The sequence below is a fragment of the Mytilus galloprovincialis genome, chromosome 7, assembly GCF_965363235.1.
Source record: "Mytilus galloprovincialis chromosome 7, xbMytGall1.hap1.1, whole genome shotgun sequence".
Classification (NCBI taxonomy): Eukaryota; Metazoa; Mollusca; class Bivalvia; order Mytilida; family Mytilidae; genus Mytilus; species Mytilus galloprovincialis.
The window spans coordinates 66,513,110-66,526,190 of record NC_134844.1 but is presented as its reverse complement, the minus strand read 5'-3'; the positions used below and the strand labels follow the sequence as shown (position 1 = coordinate 66,526,190).

The following is a 13,081-nucleotide window of genomic DNA, read 5'->3' as shown; positions in this document are numbered from 1 at the left end:
ATGTAGATTCTAAATTTTAGCCCTGGAGTATTTTTCATATAGAAAGTAATTGTGCAGTAAATGTCATTATTAAACAGTTTATGACTGATTTAGCCTCAAAATTGGTTTTTAAGAACATCAAGAGTATAGTTTATCTGTTTTAAAGGGCTATTTTTGTTTGAATGTTCTTTTCGAAAGTCGAAGACGAAAGACAAACAATTTTTATTTGATAGATATGCATGTGTTAACAGTGTGAACAGTTTCAGAAAAAGTAGCAGTCCATGGGATAGAAATTTTATATTTAGCAAAATTTGGGAAATATGTAATTGTATTTTTGTTTTTTAGTAAGAACAAGTAGGATGTTGCCATGGATACACCAATGAAATATAAATATATTTAACCACTCATCTACTGGATATTAAATATATGGGGAACATATACATATATTAATAAGAACATACACATGCACATAAATGACACAAAAAGTGGGCTTGATTTGTAAAAAGGCAAGGAAAAGGGGATGGTAAAATTTATGTATTTTGCTATCTAAAATTAATACTACATGTACATGTGTAATCCAGTGTCAAATTTCATTTTCAAACTCCCTACTTCACTCTCACGGAGTTTTTATTATCATTGGGATCCTCTGTGTGCTTTCCTTCTGAATATAACCAAATAAACAGAGAATGTGTCCATGAGACACAAATACTAGCCCAGCTTACATACGAGGTTACAAAGAGTCATTACCCAAGGACGGTAAATGTGACGCAACATCATTTCGTTATGTATCTGTGCTTGATGGTAATAAAATTTGGTTGAGGCAAACTAAAATTAGAGAACGGAAACTCATTGTTGGGACGTACTTTTCTACTTACGGACAGATGAGGGTTACACGTAATGCCCCCCCCCCCCCCCCCCCGTCTGCAGCGGGTCATATAAAAAAAATGCAGACGTTTTTGTATTGAAATTCTACATACCTATCTGACCAAATCCCGACTATCCCTACAACCCCTATACGATGAGGGCGATCTGGTCTGGTCGAGATCAGGCTGAGATCAAGTATAGTTGATTTAGTCTAGCTAGTCGAGGAAATATCATGTATAGATCGTGAATTGATCGGAATTATCGAGTATGTATGCAAGTAGTGGTCGGATTTGAGTCGTTGTGAAGTCGTAAATCGGACTGATCGTGGTAAGGTCGTGTACAGTTGGATAGCAGTATCGTAGAAGTCGTAAACAGGCCCGATCAATAATCTGATAACGCTTGGTCGTGGAAATTTGGACAATCGGGATCATCAGATTGATCTGATCGACAGTGTAAACCTAGCTTAAGCATTTAGCATATACTATAATCAAACCTATTGACAGTAAATATCACGGAAAAGAAAGTTTTTTTTTTTATTGTACCCATGAATCGAATTGTACTATTCATTGCAGTGTAGTCATGTTAAACACAATATTTATTGATTTTATCAGCAGTAACAAAAGTGATTTATCTTCTTAATATGCAGTGCACATGCTCACAAAGTAGGACAAGTACACGATTAACTGATATCTTGTCAGATTATGTAATCTATTTGCTTAAAATTTGAAGTTCAAATAATACAATTCAAACGGATTTTGTCGACAACAGATTATAATAAGCAGTGAGTTTGTTTAAAATCTTTTTAAAACTTATTTTTATAATTGTCTTTTCAAATTTATTATCAAAGTATTCAAACTAGCTATTTCAAATATGCTTTTTCGTTTATCTACAAAACATAGCTTTTAAAAGAAACTCATTATTCACATACTTTTTTTATAAATAAATATTGCGTGTGAAATGTGAAGTATGGATGCATACTCAATTAATTAATATTCACGCAATTACTACCTCCTGATACTTAACTTGAGTTATCGTAAAAAAATCAAAGCTTCGCAAGTCTCCGCCAAAGAAAAACTCACTGTGCAGCTGTTGTACTATCGGAAGTGTATATATATGTATCAATGTTTGACATTGGACATAAGATTAGCGGTTAGCATGTGATTAGAGTAAGGAACAGTGGAAATAGTAAATGAGCAAATTAAATATTTGTATGTTGGCTGTTTCGAAAGACGCTGCGTTAGAATTCATCTTTATAAGTCTTAAACATGAAAAGTAATGACAGTATCATTGCTAAAAACGAAAGGAGACCTATACTAATGCACCAGAATACAAAGTACATGTAAACCATAGAAAAGTAAAGACTGGGCAACATTATAGCCCTATCAAACCCGAGGTTGATCCAATGTTCCCCAGACATGTAAAAAATCTTATATGTTATTAGAAAGCTGAAATTCCAGATTTTCATAATTTTCACACGTTTATGATGTACGACAGGTCGGCTTTTTTTTCGTAAAATCGTACTTTCGTATCAATTGTTAACGTTCTTTCAATCAATAATTTGCAAGAGATAGAAAGCTATTTATTCACCTCTTTAAGTTCATTTCAATAATAATCAAATTAATAAAGAAAGTAAAACTGAAACATTTAAGAGAAAAACAAATTCCACCGCATTTTTGCACCTGTCCTATGATAAGAGCCTCTGGCCTTGGTCAGTCTTGTATGCTTGTTAATGTTAGTTTCTTGTGTATAATTTTGAGTTTAGTATGATGTCCATTATCACTGAACTAGTATACATATCTGTTTTGGGGCCAGTTGTAGGACGCCTCCGGGTGTGGGAGTTTCTCGCTGTATTGGAAAGTAAAATCACAAAAATACTGAACTCCGAGGAAAATTCAAAAAAGGAAAGTCACCAATCAAATGGCAAAATCAAAAGTTCAAACACATAACACGAATGGATAACAACTGTCATATTCCTGTCTTGGTACAGGCATTTTCTTATGTAGAAAATGGTGGATTGAATCTGGTTTTATAGCTAGCTAATCCTCTCACTTGTATGAAAGTCGCATCAAATTCCATTATATTGCAACATTAAATTTAAATTTGTTACAAAATGCAAATATGAATCTTACAGGTATGGAGTTCATGACAACTGCATCCAATTGGGACTTCACCACAACTCCATACTATTTGAACTGTACTAAAGCTGGGGCATCGCTCATAAACAACACCATCACAACACCATTTGAGAGTTTGGAAACTACGACATATAATTATTATCGTGATTATGGTAAATGTTACTATAAATAAAGACATACATTAAAACTCAAAAAGCTCAGGGTGAAAACAATGATTCATGAGTATTTCTATTCTGTTATTTTGTAGCATAGGGATGTTTAAAGTTTAAGTTAGTATTTGAAAAAAAAAGAAATACAATAAGCTGAAAACAGATTACATTTTCTGAACAAGAAACGATTAACTAAAGGTACTATGAAAATATCAAACTAAAAAAAACAAGAAAAACTGTCAACGCAATGACGAAAATCGTAACACGACGAAAAGACGAACACATAATAACAACACATAGAAAACGTAAGATCGAGAAACACAACATGCACCCAGAAATAAACTGGAATGAAAAGTGAAAGAATACAAAAATACTTTGGTAGTAAATCGTGTACGCAACGGTTAATACTTATATTTCCTCAAACTATATCTTGTCCTTCATTATGGTCATAAAAGGAGTTTGTATTGAATAGACTGGATTGGATATCTTCTCCTAGCGCACATTGTTTTATTCGTAGATGATTAATTGTAAACTTAACAAACCACTGCACAAAAAAATCCGTGTATCCGTTTGAATTGTTTTACATTGTCATATCGGGGCCTTTTATAGCTGACTATGCGTATGGGTTTGCTCATTTTTGAAGGCCGTACGGTTACCCATAGTTATTAATGTCTGTGTCGTTTTGGTCTGTTGATGAAAGTTGTCTCATTGGCAATCATACTACATCTTCTTTTTATATTAAAGAAAATCTGCAATACAGCGATTCTTTAAAAGTCGTAATGCAAAATATTTACAGAAAAAACAAAGGTTTACCTATGAATATAGATTTTTGGAAACTTTTATATGAATTGTTAATTAACATGGATAATCATATAATACAAATATGCGCAATATATGCCCGATAACCCTGTGTTCAATATGCCAGACTTATTTTTCTTCCTTCTGGTCTTGGTTAAAACAATATGTTTAATTGAAGTCAAAACGCCTATCATCCTGAAGATAGTCAAATGGTTGTTCCCTTGTATGTTTGTATATATAATATGGAAAGTTTCACGGCCTATCAGATTCAAGGCAGAAAAGGTCTCAATCTTCAATAAATAGTAAAAATATATTTTCAGATGCACTATCAACGTCGAGTGAAACTATCAAAATAATCAGTATGGTTTGTGCTATTTTTGGTATGGTTATGTTAATAATTTTGTATGCGGCTGCCTACCGAATGTGCTGCTCTGGAAAGCAACCTTATCATGATTCGTGCATTAAGGGAACTATCCATGTCATACTGACTTTGTTAACATATGTCCTGTACCTGTTTGATACTCTTTCGGATGTGTTCCTGTTCCTACACTACATTTCGATTGGACAAACTTCAAAGTTTCTATTGGTGATGGCCTTTACCTTCGCACCAGTTCTCTTTCTAGCGTTTATTTTCTTTGCAAAACATCACGAAAAATTAGAATGCGACTATAAGGATCTATCATGTAGAGAGCAAATGTGTTTCCAGATGTTTGGTTTGGTGTTAGTTCTCGTGTGTAGTCCATTTGCTGCATTGTTACCAACATACACGTACGTATTTTAATGAATATACATTTTTTCTATAACGAAACCTGATTTATTTCACACACGTTCGGATACCATTCAAACTATAGAGGTTGGTCTGGTAATATTTTCCGTGTTAATTATCATTTTTAGGGTGTAAACCAAACAGCTAATAGTCTAAACCTGCCGAATAGCAGCTAACGAATAAACCAAACATATAATGTGTCTAACAGCTAGTATTTTACAATACAGATGTAGTAGCTTTAGAAAATTTAATAATCACACAGAATCTGTGCATTTTTTTCAAATATGATATTGCCCTTTGCAAATCGTCGAACTAAAACATGTCAAGGACCATACGAAATGTGCAATATTGTACAACAGGTTTATGTGACCTCCTTTAACATTTCAGGTAATACGATTGGTTAAGAAATAATAAATGGTAGCCGTACATTTGTTTTCATTTTCAAGGGTTGGGCATTTATACTCGATTAATTTACCCTGAGCGTTATTAAAGGGGTAAAATATGATTATAAACACCTAGCCTATAGTTAAATGAAAACAAATCTACGGCTGCATGCCATGCATTAGTTCGATACTAATGGGACAAATTCGATAGTTTTGTTTGCACCCATATGCTAATATAAGTAATATTATATAATTCAATAATATATTTTTTAATTTCATTTACCACCAATATGTATGTTCTTTTAATGTAATATTATTGCATTATGAGGCACCCACGAAGCTTAATATAACGCCTGGTGTTTAAATCTGTTTTTTGTTTATGGAAACATTAATATGACGTCACCTTGTGTCGTTGCCATGTAAACACGATAACATCATTTCGCAGAATTTTCGATTTATGAAATTTTACCACAGAAAATAAATTAATCGTATTTTGCTATAGAATAGAGATAAATATATTGTATTTGAAATTTGGCCTAAGTAAACTGTGGGTTTTGATGTCGAAAATTGAGAATACCTGGCAATATAATTAAGCTGGACGTAACGCGGAATAGCCAGTTGTGTGTTTGTATACGCGTGCACTAAAAGTAGATATACCGTATACAGACTAGTTGACGATAATAGGTCGTCATATTAGAATTTAAAAAATCGCATGGAGATTGTGATTATTCCATAGTACGTAGTAGATAAGGCATTTTTCAATACACGTTTAATAGTGGGATTACGTCTCTTTAAAAAAACAAGCAAGATGTTTATAGTTATCTTTAAGGTATCAATAGACAAAGAAATACATCGATATTGATGATTAAATTAAATTCATAAAACACATGTAAAGCTTATAAGTTGCTATTGGTGGCATTAATTTTGTATCCAGACCAATGCACGTAAGTTATTTATGCTAACGATATTTAAGACCTTGCTCATTTTTATAGGCCACTAGCTAAATACTAAGTACCAAATGTTAGGAAAGTCAATAAGATAAATTCGTTACTTAGTGTGATGATGACCTAATACGATATATATGGGGTCAGTAAATGCAATATGAGATGTACAAACCCATGTAGTTATAGCGTATGAAGTCACAAGCACGCTATTTACATATAAATAATATTATCGCTATTTTGTGCATTTTTTCTTAAATCTTTTTTAGTGATAATGTTTCATATCATTCTACTCGCTTGAGACTGAAGTTATCGCTAGAAATTAAGATGACACGTAGTGTTGCTAATAAAATTGACATGAAATTGACAACGTCGTTATAGGTAAAATAGCGATAAACAGATTATCATTGGTCATCTCGACTCGACTACCTTTCGCGATTTCGCCGTACCGGTTCAAGCGAGAAAATCAATCTCGTTGAGATGATCAACGATAATCTAGATATAGGAAGACGTGGTGTGAGTGCCAATGAGACAACTCTCCATCCAAATAACAATTTTAAAAAAGTAAACCATTATAGGTCAATGTACGGCCTTCAACACGGAGCCTTTGCTCACACCGAACAACACGCTATAAAGGGCCCCAAAATTAATAGTGTTCAATCATTCAAACGGGAAAACCAACGGTCTAATCTATATAAATTAAAAAAACGAAATACGAGAAACACGTATAAATTACATAAACAAACGACAACTACTGTACATCAGATTCCTGACTTAGGACAGGTGCAAACATTTGCAGCGGGATTAAACGTTTTAATTGATCCAAACCTTCTCCCTTTTCTGAAACAATAGCATAAAATCACAACATAGAAAAAGACACGGAAAAAAAATTCAATTGGCAGGCTTAACTCAATCAAAAAACGTACATTAATACATTATAAACGAATAAATTTGATCTGCGTATATATCATTGTTGAGTTCGCTGGTTAGAACGAATAATTTAGGTCAGACTTTTTTTTAAATTATACGAAATACTATATCTAATCTTCTGATTTATAAATATCTAAGTAGCCCAGGTCTCATGCTTACGGACCACTGTATTTCAACAGCCTCACTTGACCAGGCAAAAAGCAAATGAGTTTATACTAACATTAGTTTTACATACATATATTTTTTTTTTAAATAGCCAATACAATTGATTTTACCTGATAAGCATCACTGTATAATCACTGGTATAAAAGAGATAATCGTAACTGCAATTACGACTATCCCAATATGGCGACGGCAGATATAGATAAAATCTTTACAGTCATTTTTTTCTCAAATGTAGCATGTTTTTTACTCAGCTGCAAGGTTTCCATACCATTACATCATTTTTTAATCGTAACGGTGCACTGAAACTGTTTAAGCGCTTTGAAAATTGCCGTTGAAAAATTCGGGATGATAATTGTAACTCGGAAAAAAGATAATCGTAATTATGGTATTAAAAAAGGAAAAGATAATCGTAACTGGAAAGCGTTTTATTGATATTATAAAAATGACAATACAAACGTATATCTGATAGCATATGATGAAATTATGGCGATGAATTAATTACGAAACGTTTCAACATCTCTTGACATTTCTTTTTATGCATATATTATTAATAGTTCTAATGAAAACAGCTACATACTAGTATACCATAAAATTGGAAGGGTGAACAATCTTGAAGGAATTTGGAAATGGGGAAAACACGAACTATGTTAACATACGGAAATTTCCAAGAACTAGGGATGTCACAAAATATGGGAATGAGCGAAGAGGCAATTTTAAAGGAACTTATGATATATGGCAATAATTGTCAGGCGAAACGCATGTGTCACCCTCCATCAGATTTCTGATTAAGACGGTAAATGAACAGTTATTTATGCTGAATAAAGATATAGTAAATATAGTAAATATTGTTTTAATTCATGTATTGCAAGTGGCTTTATGTGCTATTTCTGCCCCTGGGAAGTTAAACACATTCTAACGTGGGGTTAATTGGCAAACATGGATAATAAACTCATCATAGATACCAGGACTAAACTTTGTATATACGCCAGACGCGCGTTTCGTCTACAAAAGACTCATCAGTGATGCTCGAATTCAAAAAATTTAAAAAGGCCAAATAAAGTACGAAGTTAAAGAGCATTGAGGACCAAAATTCCTAAAAGTTTTTGCCAAATCTAGCTAAGGGATTTGTGTTCTTTTATAGTTTGGCCAAAAGCCCGAAAATTAAGAAATAAAATTGATGTGGCTTTAAATTTTCTTACTAGAAATACTTATTCAAAGAATGACTGCAACGTTGAGAAAAAAAATAACGCATATTCCGCAATATTAGAAACAAACTAATTAAAAATTTCATAAATACTTGATATATGAAAAGTATGCTGCATACATAATAAATTATATAGATATAGGAAGGTGTGGTGTGAGTGCCAATGAGACAACTCTCCATCCAAATAACAATTTATAAATTAATGTAAACCATTATAGGTCAATTTAAAGCCTTCAACACGGAGCCTTGGCGCATGGAAGATATTGTAGAGAAAAATATTGAAGGTAATAAAGAAGGAGTATTTTTGTACTTGCATACTTGCCATATAATTAGAACTTTTCTATCAAATGACAGCAGTAATTAGCCTTACCTAATTGTCATGCATTTTTCTGAAATATTTGTTTTAAAATCTATAAAAATCTTTGCAATTAAACAAGATCCGACTGTGATGATCTACATGGTATGTCTTCTGATGTAATTTATCAATATACAAATTGGAGGCAAAACATATGACATATGGACATGTGGTATGCTTTGTATGTGACTTTCATGTTGATCGATGAATTGCAAGGATTGCCCTTTTTGGATATGGGAAATAGCTAATCCACCCTCCCCCCCCCCAAAAAAAAAAAACAAACAAAGTTAAACGCGCATCTACAAATGCGAAATTGAAATTTTGAAAAAAACTAAAAATATCTACTAACCACAATAACTGACTCTACAGCTGCTTCATTTTCCATATCTTTTACAGGAACATGTATATATTAAAAGGTTATTCGTATTGTTGTAAGTTATAAATAGAGATATATAAGTAAATTTGTCCTAGATGTTAACCTGTAAGTTTCTTCATTTATTTTTATATGCGTTAATGTCATCGTTAAACTGGAAATTTGTATTTTTAACACATAATACCATTGAAATGCTGAAAGACACATTTATTATGTTTCAGTTACTATTATCCGGTAAAGAAATTACGATTATCAAAGAAGAAAAATGCCTTAGAGTTACGATTTGTCTACGGCAATTTTCAAAAAGCTTAGACAATTCCAGTGCGTCGTTACGATTCAAATATGATGTAATGGTATAGAAAAACCTTGCAGCTGAGTATCTTTTGATAAAAACATGCTACATTTGAGAAAAATGACTGTGAAGATTTTACCTATATCTGCCGTCGCCATATTGGGATAGTCGTAATTGCAGTTACGATTATCTCTTTAATACCAGTGATAATACATACTCATTATCGTATGTCCGGTTCACTCAACAACCATGTGTTGATTTAAACTAGAAAAACTATATTTGATTGATAAAAATGAGTTAAAGTTTGAATTGGAAATTATTGATAAGATTGACCAAAAATTGAAATTCTTCTGTTATATACACATGGATTATAAAAAGGATAAATTACACATGTTGCCAGACTTGATCAATTCCAAAATTAAATATGTCGCTAATGTTTTAGTTAAAATCAATTCATTCCTACTCATTTTGCTTGGTTTGCAGCCTGGTAAATCTGGATAGGATACTGAAAATTCTTCTTCGTTCTTTGTATTAACTTTCGCATTCTCCGAGTTTGATTCTTATTATATAATTAGTCAGATTGACCCGATAAATCATCACATCACTCCCAGAACTACATAGTTTCCTATAATATAGATCACATTATGCACGACGCTTGTTGCTTTATCAAATTATGTATGTAATAATGATGTCCGTATATCTGAGGATTAATGACCTGCTTTGGATTCTTTACTTTTTTAAATGCTGAAAATAAAGTAAAGAGTGGACATTATCATTGCAATCGTTTTTCATTTATTTGCACTTGGAGAAGAATAAACTGTTTACTGTTCATTTCCGAATTAAACCTGGAAGATACGAGGTTTTGTAGTATCATGGGACTATTCTGTACAAAAAGTTTAAAAAACAAATATGTAGCCAAACTCAGACATGAAAATATAGATGTGAAGGAGGGATATGCATTTCTCAGTTAATTAAGATATTCAAAAATTGCTACCAGCAAGTTTCATTAAGATAATATCAATAATGGTCCTATTGGTTCTTTTTGTCATGTTGTTGTTAGCTTTTTTTTTTTTGCGAAATTGTGAGCTTAAATGGCCTTTCGATATCTGTTGGCGTTGTTATTTATATATACGGAATGCATAATTTTTTATAAGTTTTTTTAATACATAGACCATCCTTCTGTAAGTCATACCATACATTCATGACATTATTGTGATAATAAATGTTTTACACGCACCACGAATGTATTCTTTATTTGTATATTTGAAGGTATGCTCAGGTACTTGCACGTGGTAAAACAAATTCAAAATTTGAATATCTAACATCTTATATTACGCTGGTTGAAGCTACACTAGAGTCAGCTCCACAATTAACAGTACAGATTTACCTGTTGATCACTGATAGCCATACAGACACTACTTACACAGGTAATTCATTATTGTTTATTAATGTATATTATTATCTGTATGCATGTTTTATTTATCAATACACGGTTTAAGAACCGTGTAATTAATTATTAATGAATACAAAGTATTTCGGTTTCCGCAATTTGAAATACTAAGTGGGATGAGAAGTTGTTTATTAAAGCTCAAAATGTATTTGAACAGGCTTATTATGTAAACTAACAAACACGATCATCTTAACTTATTGTATTATCATATTGTCAAATTATTGACCGTGAAAATTAAAATAAAAAAAAATACTAAACTCCGAGAAAAATTCAAAACAAAAGTCCATATTCAAATGGCAAAGTCAAACTTTAAAACACATCAAACGAACGGAGAACAACTACCATATTCCTGACTATGAATAGCAATAAATGATGAGAATTCAACAGCAACTAGTGTATAAATGCCATGACTGTTATTGATTTATTTATCTTATTTTAACTGTTAAGTGATTGATCCAAATTAGATAAAATAATATAAAACTAAAGCAAAAACGAAAATGTCGGGTATCGGTGTCTTTTTTTTCAAGAACAAAAGAAGTGTAAAAATGAAATTTATGACAAAAAAAAAACAACTAATTTTAGCATTTTTAAAACTGGTCATTTCACATTTGAAAATTAGCAACTGTTATTGGCAACCCATTTATTATTGAATCTGATTCAGTTGATGACAACATATGATAATACATGATAATTGATCTCATGTACCTTTTTTATCGTTAAATAATAGTCGTTTTTGTTGACTTGATACAGCATGCACTTATGTACATATATGATATATAAAAAGTAAAAATAAAAAAATCTGATCTGATCTCCGAGAAAACTTACAAGGGTAAACGACAAATAGACAGAGGGTATTATCACAATTTCATCCGCTGAAACATATACATCATGTACATGTATACATGAATATATGAATACCGAAACATACTGATAAACTAAAATAAGTGCATGAGTTATAATATATCAACACATTGTGTATCTGCTTTTATTTGAGTTTTACTTTCTGTTATAGGAATGATTCGTTCTCTAAGCATAATTGCATCTTCTCTTGGGCTTGCATGGTCATTAAATGCATTTAAACATCAAAATCGAAAGAAAAACCACAACAAAGAGGACGGCTTTTGTGTAAAATTTATTCACTGGATATCACGATTTGCTGAGATTGTGCCACGCATTATTTTAATTGCACTCTGTACTGCTGAATACAGCGTATATGTTTTAATTTTCATACTTTATCGTATTTTATGTGGATGCGTGTACAGTCTTTGTGAAAGATTGGCTATTGATGAAAGCTTCCGATTCTTAGAGGAGCCCGATTTGATATTGGGAATAGTAGGCAACATATTTTGCTATTCTGTATCAAAAATTTATCAATGCCAAAAGAAAGAACAATGTGGGGGGAAATTCTTCGTAGGTTATTACATTATATATTATATAGAAAATAGCATTATGTTGTTCTTTTGGTATAGCGATGATCCTGCTTTACTTCAATTGAAGATTGGAGGGGCATGTTCAAACCATGCATGGTGGGCACCAGGTGTTATGGTTGTTGCCATTACTGGATGCATTCTACAGTTGCTATTTTTGTATTTATATTATCGTTTACGTAGGAAACAACAGAAAACGAATGCTCAGAACATGTCGTCAGAAACATGCCACCAATCTGCATCACTAAATATTGACTCTTGCACTAATCATGGAAAATTCGATAACCATGGTTTTCAAGATGGACTGCAGACATACAATTTTCAAGATGGCCAAGTGGCCAGTCCTTATGATTTTGATAGTCAATATGCAAATGACTCACACATGCAGCCATATTGTGGATATGAGAGAAATAATCAACCTGTATATCGATATCCAAGGGAAGAGCTACCTGTTACGCAGTCATACGAGTCGGATGTCCATAACAGATGGAACAATGAACCGTACCCAAATATATCGCAACAGTCTCAGCAAATTCAACAATACAATATGAATCCGTTGCAACAGTGGAATGATTACCATTCCCAAAGTGGATGGTATGAAAGCAACATGGGCAATCGGCAAACACATTTTGCTTCTTCATTTCACAATCAAACATTTGTAGGAAACGTTAGTTCCTCGTATCAATCATCCATGCAATCGATGACTCAAGGTGCCTTTTTGACTGGTACTCAATATAACAGTCATGGAGAATACAGGTTTAGTGGCTATTAATATAAATAATAGAACTGACGGTTAATAGTTTACGCTTACAAAAAAATAAAATGTTATGTAAGAAAATGAAAATATATACACATATTCATTTAAATATA

At 32.4% G+C, this 13,081-nt stretch overlaps 1 long non-coding RNA gene across 1 annotated transcript; it reads left to right on the top strand.

Annotated features, from left to right (window-relative positions):
* Positions 1–1,546: 1,546 nt before the first annotated feature.
* Positions 1,547–13,081, top strand: LOC143083503 (uncharacterized). The gene is made up of 5 exons (XR_012980742.1): positions 1,547–1,624; positions 2,975–3,130; positions 4,246–4,693; positions 10,604–10,761; positions 11,797–13,081. It is a non-coding gene; the product is annotated as an uncharacterized LOC143083503 (long non-coding RNA).